This window comes from Pan paniscus, chromosome 11, assembly GCF_029289425.2.
Source record: "Pan paniscus chromosome 11, NHGRI_mPanPan1-v2.0_pri, whole genome shotgun sequence".
NCBI classification, from domain to species: Eukaryota; Metazoa; Chordata; class Mammalia; order Primates; family Hominidae; genus Pan; species Pan paniscus.
Genome location: NC_073260.2, coordinates 81041928 through 81065413, shown reverse-complemented (window position 1 = coordinate 81065413; position 23486 = coordinate 81041928). Strand labels below are relative to the sequence as shown.

At 41.9% G+C, this 23486-nt stretch overlaps 1 non-coding gene across 1 annotated transcript; it reads right to left on the bottom strand.

The window, feature by feature from the left end:
- Nucleotides 1-19241: 19241 nt before the first annotated feature.
- Nucleotides 19242-19309, bottom strand: LOC112440897 (small nucleolar RNA SNORD95). The gene has a single exon (XR_003028888.1). It is a non-coding gene; the product is annotated as a small nucleolar RNA SNORD95 (small nucleolar RNA).
- Nucleotides 19310-23486: the final 4177 nt, after the last annotated feature.

The window sequence follows — 23486 nt, the reverse complement described above, 5'->3', positions numbered from 1 at the left end:
TTGAATGATCCCAATATCCCCCATCCCTAACCCGTCTTCCTACACATTCTTTTCTAAACTCTATCATGACAGCTGTCCTCTGAACTGTCTCTTAATTTCTCATGTCTTTCTTAAACTATGAAGCCCTTTATCTGACACCCATGGGCCACCACTGCTATTTGATCCCTTTTGAAGGGGTAAGACAGCCTTCAAGCCAGGCCAGGTCTCCTTTCAATTATACAGGAGAAGGTAACCTGCCTTGAGTATAAAATCTGCCAAGAGATGCCACTTCCTCCTCTCTTTGATATGCAGTCTCAGTCAAGCTTTCATCTAATAAATATTTACTGCTGGAAACTAGGAGACACAAGCATCTGTAAGCCACCGGCTCTGCCCTTGACCTCCTGGTGCAGTTGGAGCAATTAGTTCTACACAGCTCAAGATCTATACAAACGTAGAGGAGAGTTTCCCCCGCCTCCAGCATTTACAATCGCCAAACGATCTCTGGAACAGATCAGATACTGTGGGTCATAACTCCTCAGACACATCATGCTCTTTAGCAAGAAATCCCTGCATGTCCACCCTCTCCAATTTTCTGATACCAATTAATAATTCTTTGAGAAGATGGTCAAAGAACAGCTTCTCTCTTTTAAAATGTCATTCATTAGCTAGATATCTTTACAAACATACGTGAGCCCACAGTTGAAAGCTTCAAGAAGTTTCAGTAAAAAGGCTTTTCCCCAAATGCTAATAAGATTCCCTTTCTGAACCTGGTAGAAGCTCCTTCAAAATTTAAAGGAACAAGAGACTAGAGATATATTTATTTTCTTTTTTTGTACCACCAACAGTAAATTCCATTGACATTGAGTGGCAGTGCTTCACACCACTTATCCTTTCTGCACTAGCACCAACTAGAAATAATAGATTTGTCTACCTTATAAAGCGGTCTACTTCCAGCCATCTCAGTGCATTTTCACAACCTATGAGGTTAGCAGGTCAGGTATTATGCCTGGTTTTTTTTTGTTTTTTTTCCCTTTTAATTTGCTTTTATTACAACAGGCACTTAGATTTTCTCTGAATATTGTGCCTATTTTATCAATGAATGCAACCAAAGCTCAGAGAGGGTAAGTGACTTCTCTAGATCAGACAGCAAATAAGTATTAGAGCTCTAATGAATAAATTCTCTACATTCTCGATGCTTCCACTTTAAACAATATTAATATGTAATTTCGTAAAATTAAAAGTATCCCCTAATCCTAAAATTAAAGCAGTTGTATAGCTAAGAATATTCACTTTGCCCATTAAATGCTGACAAATTTGAGAAGTAATGAAAAACTATTTTGGTACTCTATCACCTCTTAGGTAACTTTTTCTTTCCACACTTAGCATCATTTTCTTTATAGGGTTTTTTTTTTTTTCCTATCCTCTTCTTAAAACTTGCTTTCAAGAACTATGTTACATATGACTCCCAGTAATGTATAAAAGTTTAAAATATCATTCCTCCCAGGAAAACATTTCACACATTCTACATGTATCTACCTCCATGCCTTGTAATAAGCTCTTACAAGAGCATTTTAGGCAGCCTTTGGGAGGTGGCAGAGGTGGCTTCTGGTAGAGTGGGACTGTCTCACCACTACCCCATGACATCTTCCCAATTTACCTACATCACCACCCAGAAGTCTGTTCTTGGATTTCACACTGCACTTGGTTATATTGTCTCCAAGGAGGAGTCTTTTCCAAAAACTCTACTACGGTAATATGCTACCATTTGAGGATACTCAGTATACATGGCAATAAAGTTACATTTTGTCCAAGCTTGTTGCTCTCTGAGATTTTTGTAGTACAACCAACCATATTAGAATCCTTATGAAATGAGAGCTTTGGGGTCTAAATGCACTTTTCATCAAGTCTCTGGGTGCCTCACTTTGCCCTCTTGCCAACACTCTCAAACTTAGCCCTTGAAATCAGCCAGAATGATGATGTGTAATAATTAACATTTAAGAGTGATGAACACCTAGCCGGGTGCGGTGGCTCACACCTGTAATGCAGCACTTTGGGAGGCATAGGAGGGCGGATCACCAGGTCAGGAGATCGAGACCACGGTGGAACCCCGTCTCTATTAAAAATACAAAAAATTAGCAGGGCGTGGTGGCAGGCGCCTGTAGTCCCAGGTACTCGGGAGGCTGAGGCAGGAGAATGGAGTGAACCCAGGAGGCGGAGGTTGCAGTGAGCCGAGATCGCACCACTGCACTCCAGCCTGGGCGACAGAGCAAGACTCCATCTCAAAAAAAAAAAAAAAAAAAAAGAAACAAAAAGAGTAATATGAACACCTTATATTTTTGAGGTTGTATTCTTAGTAAGTCAGAAAAGGGTGTCGAAAGGGGAAATGCAATCCACACAGAGAACATGAACAAATCTACAATATCTAGAAAAGTGTATGTTTGGTTAAACTAAAGCATAAGATATGTGCCTGAGGATGAACCTAGCAAAAAATTAGGCTGAAAAAGTAGAAGGGGACCCAATTGTGAAAGACTGAATGACAATGTAAGAAGCTTGACCTTTGTACTGAGGGCAGTGGGAAGCGAATTTTTCTATACCATAAGAACAGCACACTCAGCTCTGCGTTTTGGAAAGAAGACTGGCAAACAGAAGCTGGTAAGAGTTCATGGGGAAACACACAAACCAATTACTGTATCACATAATACTCTTTCTCCAGCCAGTGATATAAAACAAGATGAATTCTGGTTTATACAAAAATGTTAACTTATGGGCTTATATTTGTCCACAATAGAGTAGATCCAGCTTCTCACTTACTCTCCCTTGGATATGCCTTCATTCACTCATTCTCAGGCCACATCTCTGGCGGCCAAAGATGGCATCCAGCCAGGAGAAAGGAGAATCATTGTCCTGGCATTCCCAAGCAAAGTGCCAACTTTGAGGGTCCAGGACCAGCTTAGGTTATAAGAATACTCCTGAAATAATCACTGGTAACCAGAGAGCACTAATGGTCTAGCTTAGTCAGGCTACTCAAAAGTGTGATCCGTGGACCAGTCCCTGTCCACAAGTTTTGGGACTGTGTGTCACAAGATGAATATAGAAATCGAGAGTGGTTAGAAATTTTACTGCAATTTGACGGGGTAATTCAATCTAATAATAAAAAGTTGAAGCTTGTATTCTGTATGTGTTTGTCTTTTTTTTTTTTTTTTTTTTTTTTTTTTTTGAGACGGAATCTTGCTTTATCACCCAGGCTGGAGTGCAGTGGTGTGATCTTGGCTCACTGCAAACTCTGCCTCCCATGTTCGCGCCATTGTCCTGCCTCAGCCTCCTGAGTAGCTGGGACTCAGGCTACTGCCACCACGCCCGGTTAATTTTTGTATTTTTAGTAGAGATGGGATTTCACCATGTTAGCCAGGATGGTCTCGACTCCTGACCTCGTGATCCGCCCTCCTCGGCCTCCCAAAGTGCTGGGATTACAGGCCTGAGCCACCACGCCCGGCCTTGTGTGTCATTTTTTTTCGTTGATTCATTTTTTTTGTATTTTACACAAGTATCAATCCACAGTGGATGCAGGGGTGGGGAGTCCTTCACCACAGATAGTTTTAGAATCTGTGGCTTAATGTACATGCTCCACTCTGAAGCGTTGGTGTGTGGTTAATTTTATGAGTTAACATAAGGGAAAGAAGAATTTGCCCCTTTTTTCTACCTTCCTGCCCGAGCTGGGGAATCAATCTTCTCCCGCCCTCAGACTGAGACTTACACCATGGGCCCCTTTGGTTCTCAGGCCATAGCTTATATGTATCTTACTGGTTCTGTTTTTCTGGAGAACACTGACTAATACAGTAAGGGTGTGTCAGGATCCGGGAAGCACATGGGGAGAATGCTGGGGAAAGCTTTCCCTCTGGCTATGAGAAAGGACTAAAACAAATGTCCACTATAATCCTGGGGCTTAATTTGGAGAGGGAAAGGACTCTCCCAGACTTATTTTCTCCCTCCTATTTTCTCATGCTTTCCTCCACAGTGACCCATCCTTAGTCCGAGTCTGGCAAAAATTTACTCTGGAAAAGCTTTGGCTATGGCCATTATAATACGCTAAACATTACATGCCCATTCACCCACCTTCCCATTGGAACTTTATTGCTAGAATCAAAGTATCCAAATGGCTCTCCTAAGCCATTAAGAGCAAAACAATTTTGAGCTAGACTAACACGAGGTAATTACTAAATTGAGTCAAATTCCTTTGCTATGCTCTTGGCACTGAGATATGGAAACTCCAGAGTCCTGTAAGAGGTCTGAAGAAAAAAAAAATGTTCAAGACAAATTTCAGAGATTGGAGTTTCTCATTAAAAGTACATTTTAGAAAATCGTTTTAGTTAACTTGCTAAAGAAGTTGTACGGGAATGGAAACTTGAGGTTTTCATTTCTCTTTTTGAAATAAAATGGAAACAATAAAAACACAATTAAAAATAAAATTTAAAAAACATAATCTAAGAGTATTTTGTTTCTTTTTCTAATTAAAGCTCTGCAATTAAAGTTTCACTGGAGAGCAACCTGTGTTTTTAATCTCACTGTCCATGAAGGGCTAATACGGGCAACAGGAGGTGAGATGTCTGCTACACTCTTGGAAGTGACCTTGGAGAACTTTCCAGTCTGAGAAACCCCGTCTGCTTTCTCATTTTACAAATTGGAAACTGAGGCCAACACAGGTTTAATTCTTTTCTCCTTAATTCATTGTTGCATGCACGTGTGTGTGTGTGTGTCTGTATGTGTGTTTTCTCTCAGGGACCTTGGAAACTGGATGTCTGCACAGTTTTAACATAATTTAGACACAGAATATGAGATTTCTTCCTTTCCAAGGCCCTAAATAACCTACCAGCACCAAGAGGAGGGCTCAAAAAGCACCAAGTTTTATCTTGTGTTGCCTTGAAATACATAATTTTTGCCTAAGTGAACTTCACAAGCAATTAAGATAGTAATGCTTTTTGTGAAAACCTAACTAAAATCTATCTGAAAACGTATGAAAATCCAACTAAAACGTGACTCACATCACTCAAGATTCTCACATCTAGAAATATGTAAGATCAGCTTTGGAAGGTAAGTGCACCTCATGTGCCAATTCTAATAATGGTGGCTATCTGGGCACATTTTAAGGATTCGGAGGGTCTGTCTGAAAAAAAAAAAATGCAGTGCTCTGTTAGTGACATCTGGTAGGAGAAGGGAGGAAAGGGGTCAGACTGATAATAAACTTGCTACATATTTGCCACCTTTGGCTTGGATATTAAGGAAACTACCCAAGATTATTTTTTCTGAGCCCTTTCCAATGCTTACTCAAACAAGGTATTAAATACATCAATTTAAAAAATTGCATTCCAGTCATTTCTCAAATTTACATTCGTAGGCAAAGTCAACCAAGGGCATTCAAACAAAGGTAGAAAAAGTACAGAATACAGGCTACATTGCTTCCCAAACACTTCCTTTTTTTCATGTAGTAACAAATTGCAAAACAGAATTTGCCTGCTGGAAGAGTGAGTGGAGAATGCAAATATCCCCAGCATCCTGGCTTAGCTATTTCTTGGCTATGCTGCCCAGCACCTGACACTGAGGCATCCTTAGAAATACTTTTGGGAGATTAGGTATGAAAATTCTCTTTGTAAAGCAAAAGTTGCATTGGTCTCTTCCCATCCCTGGATTGCTGGAATGAGAACACAGGCAACTCTTTGGAGGGCACCAAGATCAGAGTCTGCCCTATTGACGCAGGTATTTTTGAGAATCAATCTAAAATTGTCGTTATTAAAAAATCATTCAGCCAGGCACGATGGCTCACACCTGTAATCCCAGCACTTTGAGAGTCCAAGGTGGGTGGATCACTTGAGGTCAGGAGTTTGAGACCAGCCTCTGCAACATGGCAAAACCTTGTCTCTACTAAAAATACAAAAATTAGCCAGGTGTGGTGGCATGTGCCTGTAGTCCCAGCTACTTGGGAGGCCGAGGTGGGAGGATCATTTAAGCACAGGAGACGGAGGTTGCAGTAAGCTGAGATCACACCACTGCTCTCCAGCCTGGTCAACAGAGCTAAACCCTGTCTCAAAAAATAAATGAATTAATTAATTAATTAAATTTTAAAATCACCCAGTGGCTGGTTTTCAGTGATTCTTTCCTATAATATTTAAGATTTTGAGAGGGGGACCCATGATTATTTATACAGCTCGATTAGGTTCCTTTCCTTCATTTGAACCTGAGCTCTTCTTTCCAGCAAGACACAGTGTGATATGCACTGAAGATACAAAGGGAAATAGGAGATAGTCTGTGCTTTCAAGGAGTTCAAACCTAATTAATGATCAAAGAATATATAGAAGCATATCTTAGTCCAATATCAGCAAATTTTTTCTGTAAAGGGCCAGATAGTAAAAGCTGTCCGTGCTGTGGGTCATCAGGTTCCGTGGCAACTACTCAGCTCTGAGGCTATAGCACAAAAGCAGCCACAGCCAGTCCTTAAACAAATGGCATGGCTAATTTCTAATAAAAATGTATTTACAGAGAAATTCTGCTAACCAGATTTGAACTACTGTTTGCTGACCCCTGACTTAGATTCTACTCAGTGAATCATAGAACTTGAGCATCTCTCAGGGAAAAAGGTTAAAAAATGGGCAGATCAGTCTTTGGTTAGTGTGGTGGCTTGAATAATGACATATTTATTCATAGGTGGTGATTTTTTAATTTATTGAAATCCCAAAGAAGATCTATGACATCTCTGGTGAATCTGTGAGAAAATTACATAGTTACATTTACCAATAGAATGGTTTTATTCGTTTAAAAACTATCTTTAATACAAGATTTGCCATGTCACCAATTGATTCAATGAGGCACAATTGCCAAACTTGAAAGTAATGTTGTAGAAATCCACAGGGCAGAGTGGAGAACACCCTAAAGGGAAATAAGAAAAATCATCATGGAAAGCATACAGTGTAAATGCACCCCCATCATGCAGAGAGTGAAAATTTCAAATTATCATGGAATAATCTGGAAAAACCACTCTCACCCCAAAACCTCAACAGGGACTCTCCCCATTCATCTCCCTTCCAACAACTAGGAATTTGTTGAGCAATGGGACAAATAAAGCAGTCTGGAGAATTAGATGGAAGATAAGAAAGCACTATTTTAATATTAGCTGTACTGATATTCTAATGAAATCCTTACCTTACAAAAAGAACTTGCTCCTGAAAAGTGGATTTCAGATGTCCATTGAAACACAAAGCCTTGTTGTATAGTCAGGTGCAGAAGTCCTTCTGCTGACCACCTGGTCATGGACAGAGGCCCGGGACCAATGATGCCCTGTGTCACTGTGTGTGCTAGTTCATTCTGGGTCACAGTCATGAAGTGTCACCAGTATCCACAGAGCTGTACGCTCTGTTTTCCACTCGCTTCCATGGCTTCTGCCTCCTGCCATAAAACCAGTGAGTGTCATGGTGCAGGCAAACCCTGCAGGCTGCTGAGCTGAGAGGAGGCCAGATCCCCAGAGAGCTATGCAGCAGGCACTGGGATACCCCACCCCACCTGGTCCTGCCCCTACACGGAACTCCCGTGATTAGTAGTCCATATGGATCATGTAGACCCATCCAACACACTCCTGGCCCGTGGCTCGGTGACACCCTGCACATGTATTTAACCTCCCCCTTCCTTATATCAGATGTTGAGTGATCAGGTCTGTGGCCCTGTCTCATTAAAGGCTTGTGATTAACTGTGAAAAGAAGGAAGAAAAAGGAAAGGAGAGGAGAGGAGAGGGGAGCAGAGGGGAGGGGAGGGGAGAAGAGGAGAGGAGAAGAGAGGAGAGGAGAGGAGAGGAAGAAGGGAGGAAGGGAGAAAGGGAGGGAGGGAGGGAAGCAGGGAAGGAGGGAGGGAGTAAGGAAGAAAGGAAGGAAGGAAGGAAATACAAAGGCTTTGTGTAGACAGTGCCACCAGCTCAGCTTATATAACAAAGCAGCTCACGTCCCAAAGTTCATCACACTTTTCCTCATCATATGATTAAATTTCATAGTGTCCTGGAGATTAGAGAGACAAGCACTGTGTTTTACTGTGAAACCTAATTCCAGACAGATTCAGTGATAGTCAATGGCAGAATCATTGCCAATATTCACAAAATGATACTCATTTCTGGCCACCAAACTAACTTCACTTCCACATCACAGATGTGTCTGCTCTAACCCAAGTGTGTGTGTGTGTGTGTGTGTGTGTGTGTGTGTGTATCCTTAATATTTGGAGCCCATCAAAATATCCCAAAGATGTCAGCTGACAAATTTAGTACATCTTTTACCCGACATTAGGTACTTATATTTTCAAAGAGGATTTTTTAAAGACCAAAGAGTCTTTCAAGGCCTGAATAATGATTTTGTAATGGCAAAACTTGAAACATCATGAGCAATAAAATAACTTAATGGAACAAAGGAAGTGGGCTCTTCCGCAACTAACCCTGACTATTAGTTTCCCAAACACTTAGGAAACAGTTTTTTTCAATCAAGTTAGTAATGGATAACCAGCTGTCCATCCACCATATTCATTTCTCACCATTTTCACACAAATTGCATATCATAGCAAGCTATCCAATGGACTTGGTTAACTAAGTTCTTTTTTTTTTCTTTTTTTTTTTTCTTTTTTTTTGAGACAGGGTCTTGCTCTGTCACCCAGGCTGGAGTACGGTGGTGAAATCATAGCTCACTGCAGCCTCAAACTCCCTGGCTCAAGTGGTCTTCCTGCCTCAGCCTCACAAGTAGCTGTAACTACAGGCACGTGCCACCACACCCAGCTAATTTTTGTTGTTGTTGTTTTTTTTTTTTTTTTTTTTTTTTTTTGTAGAGACAGGTTTTGCTATGTTGCCCAGGCTGGTTTTGAACTCCACAGCTCAAGCAATCCACCTGCTTCAGCCTCCCAAACTGCTGAGATTACAGGCGTGATCCATAGTGCCCAGCCAACTTAGTTTCTTTGTAAGTGTGTTTACATAAAACCTCACTCTCAAGAATCTGAAATAGAACAGGCAGCACACATTTCTTTGTTCCCCTACTCTACTTACTGTATAGTATGAAATGCTGGGAACTCTAAGAAATGTAAGCTATGGTTCCTGTCCTAAAGAAACTGGCGTAGTCAACACAAAAATAAACAATAGAGCAAATTATCATTTGGCCAATGTAATTCCCACAAAAATGCAATAATACACATACCAAAACCACTCCACTTTTCACTGGTTTCCCTCTGCATTTAGGATAAAGACAAAGCTTCCTAAAAGGGCTTGTGAGAATCTGTGTGCTCTGGGAAACAGCCTTTCTTCTGGACATAGATCCACTTGCTCTCTCTGCTCCAGATACCCTGTCTTTCGGCTCCCTGTCTGAGTATGCTCCCTTCTATCCCAGGGCCTTTGAGCAGACTCTTTCCTGGGCCTGGAAGGCTCTGCACTCCCCTTTTCCCTAGACCATTTCTTTTCATCAGCAGCACTCACCCCACACTCCATATACTTCCACTGTACCCACTGGGTATCTTTCTTGGCACTTTTCACTACAGCAAATCTTTCATTCATTATATAATTATTTTATATTTGTTTCTCTTCAGTCTGAAGATAACCCAAGAAAAGAAAAAGAAAAAAAATTTTTAAGTAAAAGATATGCATCTCTCCACTTTTATGCTTAGCATATAAATAAATGGACCCATGAATGAATAGTTATGTAAATAAATTAATCCATACATAACGTTTTCATGTTTCTTTCTTTTTTTTTTTTTTTTTTTTTTTTTTTGAGATGGAGTCTCGCTCTGTCGCCCAGGTTGGAGTGCAGTGGTGGGATCTTGGCTCACTGCAAGCTCCGCCTCCCAGGTTCATGTCATTCTCCTGCCTCAGCCTCCCAAGTAGCTGGGACTACAGGCACCCGCCACCACACCCGGCTAATTTTCTGTATTTTTTAGTAGAGACGGGGTTTCACCGTGTTAGCCAGGATGGTCTCGATCTCCTGACCTCGTGATCCACCTGCCTCGGCCTCCCAAAGTGCTGGGACTACAGGCATAAGCCACCGCACCTGGCCCATTTTTATTTCAATAGCTTTTATTTCAATAGGGGTACAGGTGGTTTTTAGTTACATGGATAAGTTCTTTAGTGGTGATTTCTAAGATTTTGGTGCACCCGTTCCCAAAGTAGTGTACACAGTAACCAATATATAGTCTTATCCCTCACCCTTTTCCAACCCTTCCCCGCTGAGTCCCCAAAGTCCATTATTATCATTCTGATACCTTTGCATCCTCATAGCTTAGCTCCCACTTATAAGTGAGAATATATGATATTGGGTTTTCCATTCCTGAATTACTTTACTTAGAATAAAGGCCTCCAGCTCCATCTAAGATGCTGCAAAAAATATTATTTCATTCCTTTTCAGGGATAAGTAGTATTCTATGGTGTGTATATATACTACATTTTTTTTACCCATTCATTTCTTGATAGGCCCTTAGGTTGGTTTCATATCATTGCAATTGCAAATTGTGCTACTATAAACATGTGTGTACATGTGTCTTTCTCATATGACTTTTTAAAATTCACCCATATCTTTTTATTGGATAGTAATCATTTAATAAACTTATTAAAAGTCTAAAGTTTGCTCAGCAAATATCTCTAAAATTCCCATTGTATACTCTGCTAGGCACTGGAATATAAAGATAAAGGCATTGTCCCTACGCATGCTGCCTACTGAGAGAGACAGACAAGAAAACAAATAATTACAATGCACCCTGCATTCTAGACAAGAGAAATCCAAAGTGTCAGAAGATAGAGGCAAGAATTAACTCCTCCTGGAGGAGCTACAGAAGATTTCCTTTTACTTTATTTTAGTTTTATTTATTTTTTGTTTTCCATTTTTTATTTTCGATTCAGTGGGTACATGTGCCGCTTTGTTACATGGGTATATTACTTGATGCTGAGGTGTGGGGTATAAATGATCCCGTCACCCAGAGAGTGAACATAGTAACCAACAGGAAGTTTTTCAGCCCTTTCCCCATCCCTTCCACCCTCCTTGTGGAGTCCCCAGTGTCTATTGTTCCCATCTTGATGTCCATGAGTACCCAATGTTCAGCTCCCTCTTACAGGTAAGAACCTGCAGCATTTGGATTTCTGTTTCTGTGTTAATTCACTTAGGATAATGGCCTCCAGCTGCATCCACGTTGCTGCAAAGAACTTGATTTTGTTCTTTTTATGGCTGCATAGTATTCCATGGTGTATATGTCCCACATTTTCTCTTTTTTTTTTTTTTTTTTTTTTTGAGACAGAGTCTCGCTGTGTCACCCAGGCTAGAGTGCAGTAGCATCATCTCTCACCACAACCTCTGCCTCCCAGGTTCAAGTGATTCTCCTGCCTCAGCCTCCCAAGTAGCTGGGACTACAGGTGTGCACCACCACGCCCAGCTAATTTTTGTATTTTTAGTAGAGACGGGGTTTCACTATGTTGGCCAGGCTGGTCTCGAACTCCTGACCTCATGATCCACCCGCCTTGACTTCCCAAATTGCTGGGATTATGGCCGTGATTTGTTTATCCAATCCACCACTGATGGACACCTATGTTGATTCCATGTTTTTGTTATTATGAATAGTGCTGCAATGAATATATGAGTGCATGTGTCTTTTTAGTAGAATGATTTATTTTCCTCTGGGTATATACCCAGTAATGAGATTGCTGGGTCAAATTATAGCTCTACTTTTAGTTCTTTGACAAATCTCCAAATTAATTCCACAGTGGCTTAACTATTAGGTTGGTGCAAAAGTAACTGAGGTTTTTGCCATTGCTTTTAATGGCAATAACTGCAGTTACTTTTGCACTAACCTATAATTTATATTCCCACCAACAGTGGATAAGCATTCCCTTTTCCCCACAGCCTTGACAGCATCTGTTATGTTTTTACTTTTTAGTAATAGCCATTCTGCCTGATATGAGATGGTATCTCATTGTGGTTTTGATTTGAATCTCTCTGATGATTAGTGATGCTGAGCATTTTTTTGTACTTTTGTTGGCCATTTGTATGTCTTCTTTTGAGAAGTGTCTGTCCATGTCCTTTGCCTACTTTTTAATGGTGTTATGCTTTTTTGTGTGTTGATTTAAGTTCCTTACAGATTCTGGATATTAATCCTTTATTAGATGCATAGTTTTGAGAATTTTCTGCCATTCTGTCAGTTGTCTATTTACTCTTTTGATAGTTTTTTTTTTCTTTTTCTTTTTCTTTTTCTTTTTTTCTGGCAGAAGCTCTTTAGTTTAATTAGGTCTCAATTGTCAATTTTTATTTTTGCTGCAATTGCTTTTGAGGACTTGGTCATAAATTCTTTGCCAAGGCTGATGTCCAGAGGGGATTTCTTAGATCTTATTCTAGAAACTTTATAGTTTGAGGTCTTACATTTATCTTTAATCCATCTTGAGTTAATTTTTGTCTATGGTGATAGGTAGGGGTCCAGTTTCATCTTTCTGCATATGGTTAGCCAGCTTTCCCTAGGGAAATGATGTATGAACTCTTGAAGAAGAAACAGAAGTGCAATGGGCTGAATAGTGAGAGAAGGCAGTGTATGCAGAAAATGCAACGTGGAAACGTAAAAAGGTTTGAAGAGCATGATATAGGGTGGAATAGCAAATCACTTGGTGCCACTGTGACTCAGTGTGTAGAATGGGTATGACTTGAAATGGAATGGAAATTGTTGACAGAGGTGAAATGATGAGGACACGATAAATTTGAGGTAAGAATAAGACAACCAGGTGGGACTGAGTGGTAATTAGTGGGAGGTAGACATAGAGGTTTGAGAAAGTGGTAAGAAAGAGAGAAACATTATAAGGCAATGATGGTGGATATTTGGGAATCAGGGACTCCCAGTCTCTGACCACTTTTTCAAAATCATACTACATAGGGTAGTGCTTCCCACACTTCTCTAATGACAAAAATCACATGGTTATTAAAAATACATATTCCAGGGACATATCTCAATCTTAATGAGCATCCCCAAAGGAAAAGCCTGGAAATCTGTATGTCTAACCAACACTGCAGGTAACCCATATTATCAGAGAAGCTTGAGAAATATGTTCAAAGGGAATTCCCTTTTCTCTTACAGATGTGACTCACCATCCTGTTCCCCAGCACTGCCCACTCCCCCATCAGGGATGATGGCTACCCAAAACATCCACTTCAACCATTAACATAATGACCTTTATTTCCAATATGACAATAAAATATGACTAGACTAGCACAGAGAAAGTACTGGTCATTGGGATAATTATGCACACTACTGGAGGAAATTTTCAGCCAATTATGCTCAAAAGGTAGAGAAGTTGGGCGCAGTGGCTGACGCCTGTAATCCCAGCACTTTGGGAGGCGAGGCAGGTGGATCAGTTGAGGCCAGGAGTTTGAGACCAGCCTGGACAACATGGCGAAACCCCATCTCTACTAAAAATACAAAAATTAGCCGGGCATGGTGGCACATGCCTATAATCCCAGCTACTCGGGAGGCTGGGGTGGGAGGATTGTTTAAGCCCAGGAAGTGGAGGTTGCAGTGAGTCAAGATCATGCCACCCTACTCTAGACTGTGTGACAGAGTGAGACCCTGTCTCAAAAAAAAAAAAAAAAAAAAAAGTAGAGAACTATGCTGTCAGAGCAGAAAGAGGAGGGCCCATGCACATCTTAGCATGGTAGCTATGGGTGACTTCTTAGGTCTCCAAACCTGTTTGCTTCTCCCCAGTTGATCATCAGTTCATCAGTTGAGGTCCCACATGCTGGGCAGTTGGCTACAGAATAATTGAAATTCTTTCCACACTTAGTTGTTGGGCTTCTTACTGACAGAGAATGGAGAAATGGTATATACCACATAACATGGCTCATTCTGAGGCCATCACACCCCATATACTGAAGAACAAAACAAAAAGTCCCTTTCTGTGCTGTTGAGAAATTCTGTGCTGTTCAGAATTGGAGGTGGTGATACCGTAATCATGCGAATAGCAGCCCTTCATTTAGCCCACACACTTTTCCTGTGACCAGCTGGGTCACCACTTGACTATCCACAACTACAGATATAAATGGAAACTGGGTATTGCAAGCCTGAACCATTTCTAATGGAAAGCTGCTGCCCTCCCTGGGAATCCAGCTGGGTGACTGCCTCCAACCTCAGAACTCACTGAAAAGCAATGCAGTAAAATCTCGTGTTGTTTATACAATTTCCTTCATGGTTTTAGCTAAGTAATTTCACAGCTGTGTTCCTCAGTTTCCTAACCTGTGATTCATCACAAATGCAATCTTTTTAACTTGTTTTATATAATACTATAAAAATAAGGGTTTTTTGTTTTGTTTTTGTTGTTGTTGTTTTGTTTTTTTTGAGACGGAGTGTCACTCTGTCGCCCAGGCTGAAGTGCAGTAGCAAGATCTCGGCTCACTGCCGAGATCTCGGCTCAACCACTGCCTCCCGGGTTCAAGCAATTCTCTGTCTCGGCCTCCCAAGTAGCTGAGATTACAAGCGCTCACCACCACGCCCGGCTAAGCTTTGTATTTTTAGTGGAGACAGGTTTCACCATCTTGGCCAGGCTGGTCTTGAACTCCTGACCTCATGATCCGCCAGCCTCGGCCTCCCAAAGTACTGGGATTACGGGCGTGAGCAACCGTGCCTGGCCTAAAAGTTGTTTTTAAGAGCTTGCTTGACCAGAATTACTTTGCTGGTATTAAACTACATTTAAACAGAAGTCTCTTTTTCCAGCAGGCAAGTATGTATAATATATTGAGGGGTTTTTTCTCTCTCTCTCTTTTTTTTTTTTTTTTTTGAGATGGAGTCTCGTTCTGTTGCCAGGCTGGAGTGCAGTGGCACAATCTTGGCCCACTGCAACCTCTGCCTCCTGGGTTCAAGCAATTCTCCCACCTCAGCCTCCTGAGTAGCTGGGACTACAGGCATGCACCACCATGCCCAGCTAATTTTTACATTTTTAGTAGCGATGACGTTTCACCATGTTGGTCAGGATGGTCTCGATCCCTTGACTTCGTGATCCGCCTGCCTCAGCCTCCCAAAGTGCTGGGATTGCAAGCATGAGCCACCGTGCCTGGCCTTTTTTCTCATTTTTAAATCTAACTCAATCAAGCTACATTTACAACAGGCACCCTATTTGAGGCAGTAGCAAATTGCTGGGAGGAGAAACCTTTGTTCAAAGGTAGAACAGCTGAGAGATAAATAACTAAGTCTATATTTTGTCTTTCTTTCCTGATGACGTTTCAATGTCAGATAAGGTGCTCTTAATAAAAGAGGACTTGTTTTCCAAAATGTTGTACTACTGATTTGGCAAAGGAGGTTTTGGGGAAGGAAAGCAATGAAAATGGAGAGGGGAAAAAGAGTAGTTCCTGGGTGTTACTGAACTATATACAGATTTCTGAAAACATCAGAAATTGTATTTGGTAGATCATATGGATGTATTTAAATGAGGATTCCAGGAAATGCTGGGCACTGCTTTCTAAATGACCGTCTCTAAATTTTACTGATATTATGCCCACTCATAAAATGATTCATGGGGTGTTCCAAGGTTTCTTGCCCTTTGATCCACAGAAGAATTTCTCAAAGTGTGTTTACAATGGATGATGATAGGGATTATATAGAGAGAATAAAATAGGAGAGTCATGCCTAGAACTTGAGTACATATGGACACTTGATTTACGACAAAAAATGAAACTACCAGCAATGGAGAAAGAATGGTCATTACAATAAATGGTGCTGGGACAGCTAGATATACACAAGGGGGAAACTTGTGTTGAATAAAATATTGTTGGATACAAAATAATTCACACTGTGTATCTGGCATCTCATAGTACAGAGCAGTGCTTTTCAAAGTGTGGTTCATGGACCACTTGATCCAACTTACTGGGGTTATAGTTAAAGATGTACATTCTTGAGCCTTAGACTCATTGATTCTCTAGGAGTGAAACCTAACAATCTGCATTTTTGTTAAACTCCCTTAGATGATTTCCTTTTTATTTTTTTATTATTTTTTTTTTTTTTGAGACAGAGTCTCGTTCTGTCACCCAGGCTGGAGTGCAGTGGCACGATCTTGGCTCCCGGGTTCACGCCTTTCTTCTGCCTCAGCCTCCTGAGTAGCTGGGACTACAGGCGTCTGCCACCATGCCCGGCTAATTTTTTGTATTTTTAGTAGAGATGGGGTTTCACCGTGTTAGCCAGGATGGTCTCCATCTCCTGACCTCATGATCCACCCACCTTGGCCTCCCAAAGTGCTGGGATTACAGGCATGAGCCACCGCGCCTGGCCTAAACTCCCTTAGATGATTTTCAATACACTAAAGCTTCAGCTTCATCAACACAGTGTTTGTTTTGTTTTGTTTTGTTTTGTTTTTTGAGACAGCGTCTCACTCTGTTTCCCAGACTGGAGTGCAGTGGCTCGATCTCGCCTCACTGTAACCTCTTCCTCCTTGGTTCAAGCGATTCTCCTGCCTCAGCCTCCTGAGTAGCTGGGATTACAGGCACGCACCACCACATCCAGCTCATTTTTGTATTTTTAGTAGAGACAGGGCTTCATCATGTTGCCCAGGCTGGTCTCGAACTCTTGGCCTCAAGTGATCCACCTGCCTCGGCCTCCCAAAGTGCTGGGATTACAGGCATGAGCCACCACACCCAGCTGGCACAGTGTTTTTCATTTAGGAAAACAACCATCTGAATCCCACCTTTGCCACATATAGGCATATTTATTAATCCATCTGTATTTCAGTTTTTTCACCAATAAAGCAATGATAATTTACAAACTCATAGGCAAGTTATGATGATTAAGTGACATGCTACATAGACAGTGCTTAGCATAGTCCTGGTTTATAATAAGTACTCAGTAAATGTTAAAATTACTTTTCATATCCAAAAACTTACTAGAAATAAAGTGTGTTAAATCACTTACAAAAATTTTCCCTTGTCAAATTTTGACTTTGTATTGGTATTCCTGAATTATTTCTATATCTAAAGGACAAGTGTATCAACAGATAAGTGGAGAGTATTTGATCTTGAAGACTTGTTCAAGAGTTTTCAAGATCAAACCAGGGGGTACTACCTGGAGAACATAAGTATTCATTCACACATCTCACCAAAGAAACCAAGATCCTATTCAAATGATGCAACTTCAGGGTTTGTGCATGTGCTGCAACTCCGGACATCTGCCCAGTGACCCACGTGAGCTAAATAAGCTTGGTGATTAATACAATAGCAGATAAATTCACTCAGCAAACATTTACTGGAAAATTATGATATTCCAGGTACTCTACTAGATGCTGAGCATTGAGTAAAAAGATATGGTCCTTCTTCTCAAGTAACACATAGTCTATGAGATTTTGCAGCATATCATCTTCATATCTGCATGTACTTCTTTCTTTTTTTTTTTGATACAGAGTCTCGCTTTGTCACCCAGGCTGGAGTGCAGTGGTGCGATCTCGGCTCACTGAAACCTCTGCCTCCCGGGTTCAAGCAATTCTCCTGCCTCAGCCTCCTGGGTAGCTGGGACTGCAGGCACACACCACCATGCCCAGCTAATTTTTGTATTTTTAGTAGAAACTGGGTTTCACCATGTTGGCCAGGCTGGTCTTGAACTCTTGACCTCATGATCACCCCGCCTTAGCCTCCCAAAGTGCTAGGATTACAGGCGTGAGCCACCATGCCCCGCCTACATGTATTTCTCAACCAATTTTTTTGTTGTTGTTAACATAGCTAAAAAACTAGAAAAGATTTGTTTTATGGACAAGGTATTTATGGCTATTCCTTCTGAATTGGGGATAATAGAAAGATATTAAACAAGTGCACCTCGCTTCCTCTCCTCTTCCTGTCTTCAAAAGCAAATAATTTTCTTTGGAACTTTGAAGACGTTGTTACATTTTCTTCTGGCATCCAGCACTGCTGATAGGAAGTGTGATGCAATGAAGGAAGGGAGCTACTCTGGTAGGGTGAAGGCTACCTTGGCAACTTCTCTGACCTGTGCAATTCTCTGCTTGCTCTTCAGTACTGCAGGATTATATATCTGTGCTGGGAAGTGGACAGCAAGCTCTAGAAAGTAACAGGCAAAGAGTTTAGGAATCTGGGCCCAACTGTGCCGAGATAATCAAAGCCACAGAGGCCTAAGATTCAAACAAGACATTTTGCAGGGATACTTTGTATTAGTTTTTAGGGCTGCCACATCAAAGTTTCACAAGCTAGGTGGCTTAAAACAACAAAATTTAGGCCGGGCACAGTGGCTCACGCCTGTAATCCCAGCACTTTGGGAGACCGAGGCAGGTGGATCATGAGGTCAGGAGATCGAGACCATGCTGGCTAACACGGTAAAACCCCGTCTCTACTAAAAATACAAAAAATTACCCGGGCGTGATGGCGGGCGCCTGTAGTCCCAGCTACTCAGGAGGCTGAGGCAGGAGAATGGCGTGAACCTGGGAGGCGGAGGTTGCAGTGAGCCGACATCACACCACTGCACTCCAGCCTGGGCGACAGAGCGAGACTCCGTCTCAAAAAAAAAAAAAAAAAAAAGTATTCTCTCATCATTCTGGAGGCTAGAAATTCAGCATCAAGGTGTCAGCAGGCGCATGCTCCCTCTGAAGGCTCTAAAGAAGAAACTGTTCCATGCCTCTCTTCTAGCTTCTGGTAATTGCTGGGAAACTTGGCTTTCCTTGGCTTCTGGCTGTATCACCCCAATCTCTGCCTCCATAGTCAATGGCTGTGACGTTGCCCTCCCTCTGTGTTCTCCCCACTTCCAAGGACACCAGTCATTTAATTTAGGGCCCTAATTCAGGACATTCACCTAAATTTAACTAATTATATCTACAAGGATTCTATTTCTAAATAAGACACATCCTGAGGTTCCAGGAGGACATAAATTTTGGGGGGACACTGTTGTTCAACCCAGTACAGTCTCAGTAGAGCAGGGACTTTAGAAAAAGAAGGTAATAGGTTTAGTTGGAATCCAGGCAGGTAGGAAATGGAAGCAAAGACCAGACACAGAACCAGCTACACACTTGGCACCCCAGCATCCCTGAACCACACAGGGCTGGCTCTCCACAGGATTCCAACTTCACTAACAGGGTCAGTTTATCCATTACACACAGTAGGCACAATGCCAAGTTCCCATGATACTTTTAGAAACCCATGAAAATGTTTTAATCTCTTTCAAAATCTAAAAATAAATAAACAAATATATTCCAACCTGGATTATATTCATATGTATATCAATGCAGTCATAAAATTTAATTTTAATGCTTTTTTATGCAGTGGTTCAGAAACAGCCTCTGGGTTTCAGCACAGGCATTCAGATGGAATGTTGGGGTCATCACCACCCAAATTTTTTTTTTTTTTTTTGAGATGGAGTTTCACTCTTATTGCCCAGGCTGGAGTGCAGTAGTGCTATCTCGGTTCACCGCAACCTCCGCCTCCTGGGTTAAGCGATTCTCCTGTCTCAGCCTCCCAAGTAGCTGGGATTACAGGCTCGCACCACCACTCCTGGCTAATTTTGTATTTTTAGTACAGATGGGGATTCACCATGTTGGCCAGGCTGATCTCGAACTCCTGACCTCAGGTGATGTGCTCACCTCGGCCTCCAAAGCACTGGAATTACAGGTGTGAGCCACCATGCCCAGCCCACCACCCTAATTGTGTGTGTGTGTGTGTGACGGAGTCTCGCTCTGTAGCCCAGGCTGGAGTGCAGTGATGCTGTCTGGGGTCACTGCAAGCTCCTCCTTCCACGTTCACGCCATTCTCTTGCCTCAGCCTCCCGAGTAGCTGGGACTACAGGTGTCCGCCACCACGCCTGGCTAAGTTTTTTGTACTTTTTTAGTAGAGACAGGGTTTCATCATGTTAGCCAGGATGATCTCCATCTCCTGACCTCATGCTCCACCCACCTCGGCCTCCCAAAGTGCTGGGATTACTGGTATGAGCCACCGTGCCTGGCCCCACCACCCTAATTTTTAATATATTGTTTAATGAAGGAAGGAGCCCTTAGAAGGCAAAAGTGCCCAGAGCACACAAAAGTCATCACACAGCTGTGTTCACCAGTACACATGCTCATACACTTGGCCTGGAGAAGCTGGAGAGTCTGCATGGACTTTCACTCATCCCTGCTCTCGGGGTGGTCCATAGCCAATCACTGGTGGTGGCAGGGATATCACAGCCCAGCACCTTTGCTGATGGGGAGAATAACCTGTATGGGTATAATTCACTCTCCATAGTGCCCCATCAAATCACATCATTGCCTTGCTTCTTCCCCTACCTTATACTGTATCCCTCCTACCTTTGCAGCATTCCCTCACTAAATCACTTGCCTAAGAATTCCTATCTCAACTCTGTTTCTAGGGAACATGACCTACGACGCTTTGGATCTCCATGGCAAGCATTGACACTGGCAAAAATTATCTAATAAACACTTATATTGAATGAGTAAACGTTAGAGAGACATGGAAGCAAGTATGAAGGACCTCGCCAGGACTTTAGATGGACTGAACTGATCATAAAAGAAACTTCAGTTCTTGGCCAGGCACAGTGGCTCACGCATGTAATCCCAGCACTTTGGGAGGCTGAGGTGGGTGGATTACCTGAGGTCGAGAATTCAAGACCAGCCTAGCCAACATGGTAAAACTGTCTCTACTGAAAATACAAAAAGTAGCCAGGTGTGGTGACACGTTCCTGTAATCCCAGCTACTTGGGAGGCTGAGGCAGGAGAATCACTTGAACCTGGGAGGCGGAGGTTGCAGTGAGCCAAGATCCCACTACTGCACTCCAGCCTGGGTGACAGAGTGAGGCTCCATCTCAAAAAGAAAAAAAAAGAAACTTCAGTTCCTGACAAATTATAGACTGGAGACATAGAGAAAAGATAATGATGTGGATTCTTGAACAAGGGCACAAGACAATGAATTTGCTCATAAACGTGGGCAGATCTACCGATTAGACCTGAGGAACAATGCCTACTGTGTGCCCAGCACTGTGTAAGTTACTTTCATATGTACCAACAGACTAAGATAACAGTAAGCTGTCAAAACTGACTGAGGTCTCCTTGAATTCTCTCAGACTTGATTGGCCCCAGAGCTGGGGATGAGATGAGCAAGCATGGACTATGAGGTTGGTTCAGATGAATTTTTGTGAACAATCGTCTGTCGATGAAAGGACTGCCTTTGAAGACAATATCCTTGGTGATCTTAAGAGTATGGTCCTCTGAAGCCAGTGTTCAACAAGATGTAAAAATGAGAAGATTTCATGCCATGGAATTTCTATCATAGATATGGTTTTTTGTAATTTTAGCAGTTCCTCTCAACCTTTGCAGCAGTTTTGGAGCCGAGCAGATGGCAGGGGAGGGCTTAACTAAGTGGTGAAGTTTCAGCTGCAAAAGGCAATTCCTAGAATGACAATTCAGAAACTCATTTCCCCCAACACTTATCATATTGGCAGAGGGTTAGTGAATCTTTTTAGAAAAACAAGAAGAAGGCAATGCATCAGAATAAGGCAGCCTATGTTTGGTTAGGTTATGTGCAGGCAAACACTACTGAGTCCAATTCTTTCCTTGCATTGCAATTCCCAAGGCAACAGGCCAGTCTTGTTTGTAAATTAAATAATATCCAAAATAGCTAAAGCTTAGGATCTGAAATATAAGGCACCTCCAGCACATGGAGCAACTGCTACATGCATCCGAAACCAGGGGATGACAGTTTCAGCTAAGTTGTTCCAACCCTGGCTGGCATTAAGGACCCCTAGAGTTTCCAGCTATATATCATAAGGAAACAGCAAGTTTGTAGAAAGAGCATAATCTGTGCTCAAATCCTGCCTCTGATACTAAATAACTATATGATCTTGAAAAAATTACTTTTCCTCTCTGAGCCTCTTTCCACAAATGGTGGTGGGGTGGGGGAGGGGATAATTGCAATCTCAAAGGCTTATTGTAAGAATTCAGTGTGATAATATACATGAAAGTAATGAGCAAACCACAAATCTTAAACTGGTATCCATTTTTCTTCATTTCTATTCTGCCTAGCTCGGCAGAAGTTTGTCAAAATATCTGTTGCTCTTTCAAACTGCTTCAGCTTTGGCTCATCCATAATTTTTTCTTTATCTTCAAACAACTTTAATTATAATGGTTTGCTTTTCTTAAAATTTCATAGCCCATATTCTTTGTGAATGAGACAGTGAGGTTTGGCTTTTGGGACTTTAGTTTTGATCCTTTACAATATGCATATAACAAAAACAATAAATATATTTTATATTCTGAAGCTATAAATGTACCCTTTTTTAATGAGGCCTGTTTGTTTCAATTAAGCCTAAATTACTCAAGCACAACAAAGGAACTATCGATTGAGATTATTTCTGTGTCAAGTAACAGAAAAGCTATTCAACTGGCTTAAACAATTAAGGGAATTTACTGGCTCCTGTAACTGAAAAGTCCACAGGACTTTTCATGGCTTGATCCAGGGATGGTTTGGTCCAGGCTCTGGCTCAATTTTTCCTGCAATCCTCTCAGTTTTTTCTGCCTCTAAATGTTGGCTTTGTTCTCAGGCTGGCCTCATAAAATGACTGCTAACAGCATTCGTGATGGTTTCTCATTCACATCCAACACAGAGCTAAGCCCAAGGCCAGTTTTTAGGACCGCCATACAGAAGTCCCAAGCTTCACTCTGATTGGACTACCCTGATCCTATTTCTCCCATCCAAGCACTTCCCAGGCCCAACCCTGTTTAACTTCTGAGATCAAGCATGTGCAGGGTGATATGGCCATAGATTCTGATCCTATTTCTGTAGCTAGGGAAGTGCCATCCTCTGATTGACTTAAATTCGTATCAATCCCTATGACAAGGAAGTGGAATTATTCTCAGTGATCTAGAAAATCAGGTCCCTCTTCTGGATCTGAATATGAGGTCCACTCCTCCTAAACATCATGGTTGTCACTCAAGGGAACTGAAATGGGTAGTAATAGAATAATTTCAATGTCTGCTACAATTAAAAAATAATTTTGGCCGGGCGCGGTGGCTCACGCCTGTAATCCCAGCACTTTGGGAGGCCGAGGCGGGCGGATCACGAGGTCAGGAGATTGAGACCATCCTGGCTAACACGGTGAAACCCTGTCTCTATTAAAAATACAAAAACTTAGCCGGGCGTGGTGGCAGGCGCCTGTAGTCCCAGCTACTCAGGAGGCTGAGGCAGGAGAATGGTGTGAACCCAGGAGGCGGAGCTTGCAGTGAGCCTAGATGGTGCCACTACGCTCCAGCCTGGATGACAGAGCAAGACTCCATCTCCAAAAATAATAATAATAGTAAGAATAATTTTAGCAATTTAATGCAGGGCTCCTAAATGCCTTTTCTTCATTTTAAAATTATCACTTAGGCTGGGCACAGTGGCCCACGCCTGTCATCACAGCACTTTGGGAGGCCGAGGTGGGTGGATCACAAGGTCAGGAGTTTGAGACAAGCCTGGCCAATATGGTGAAACCCCATCTCTACTAAAAATACAAAAATTAGCCGAGCATGGTGGTGGATGCCT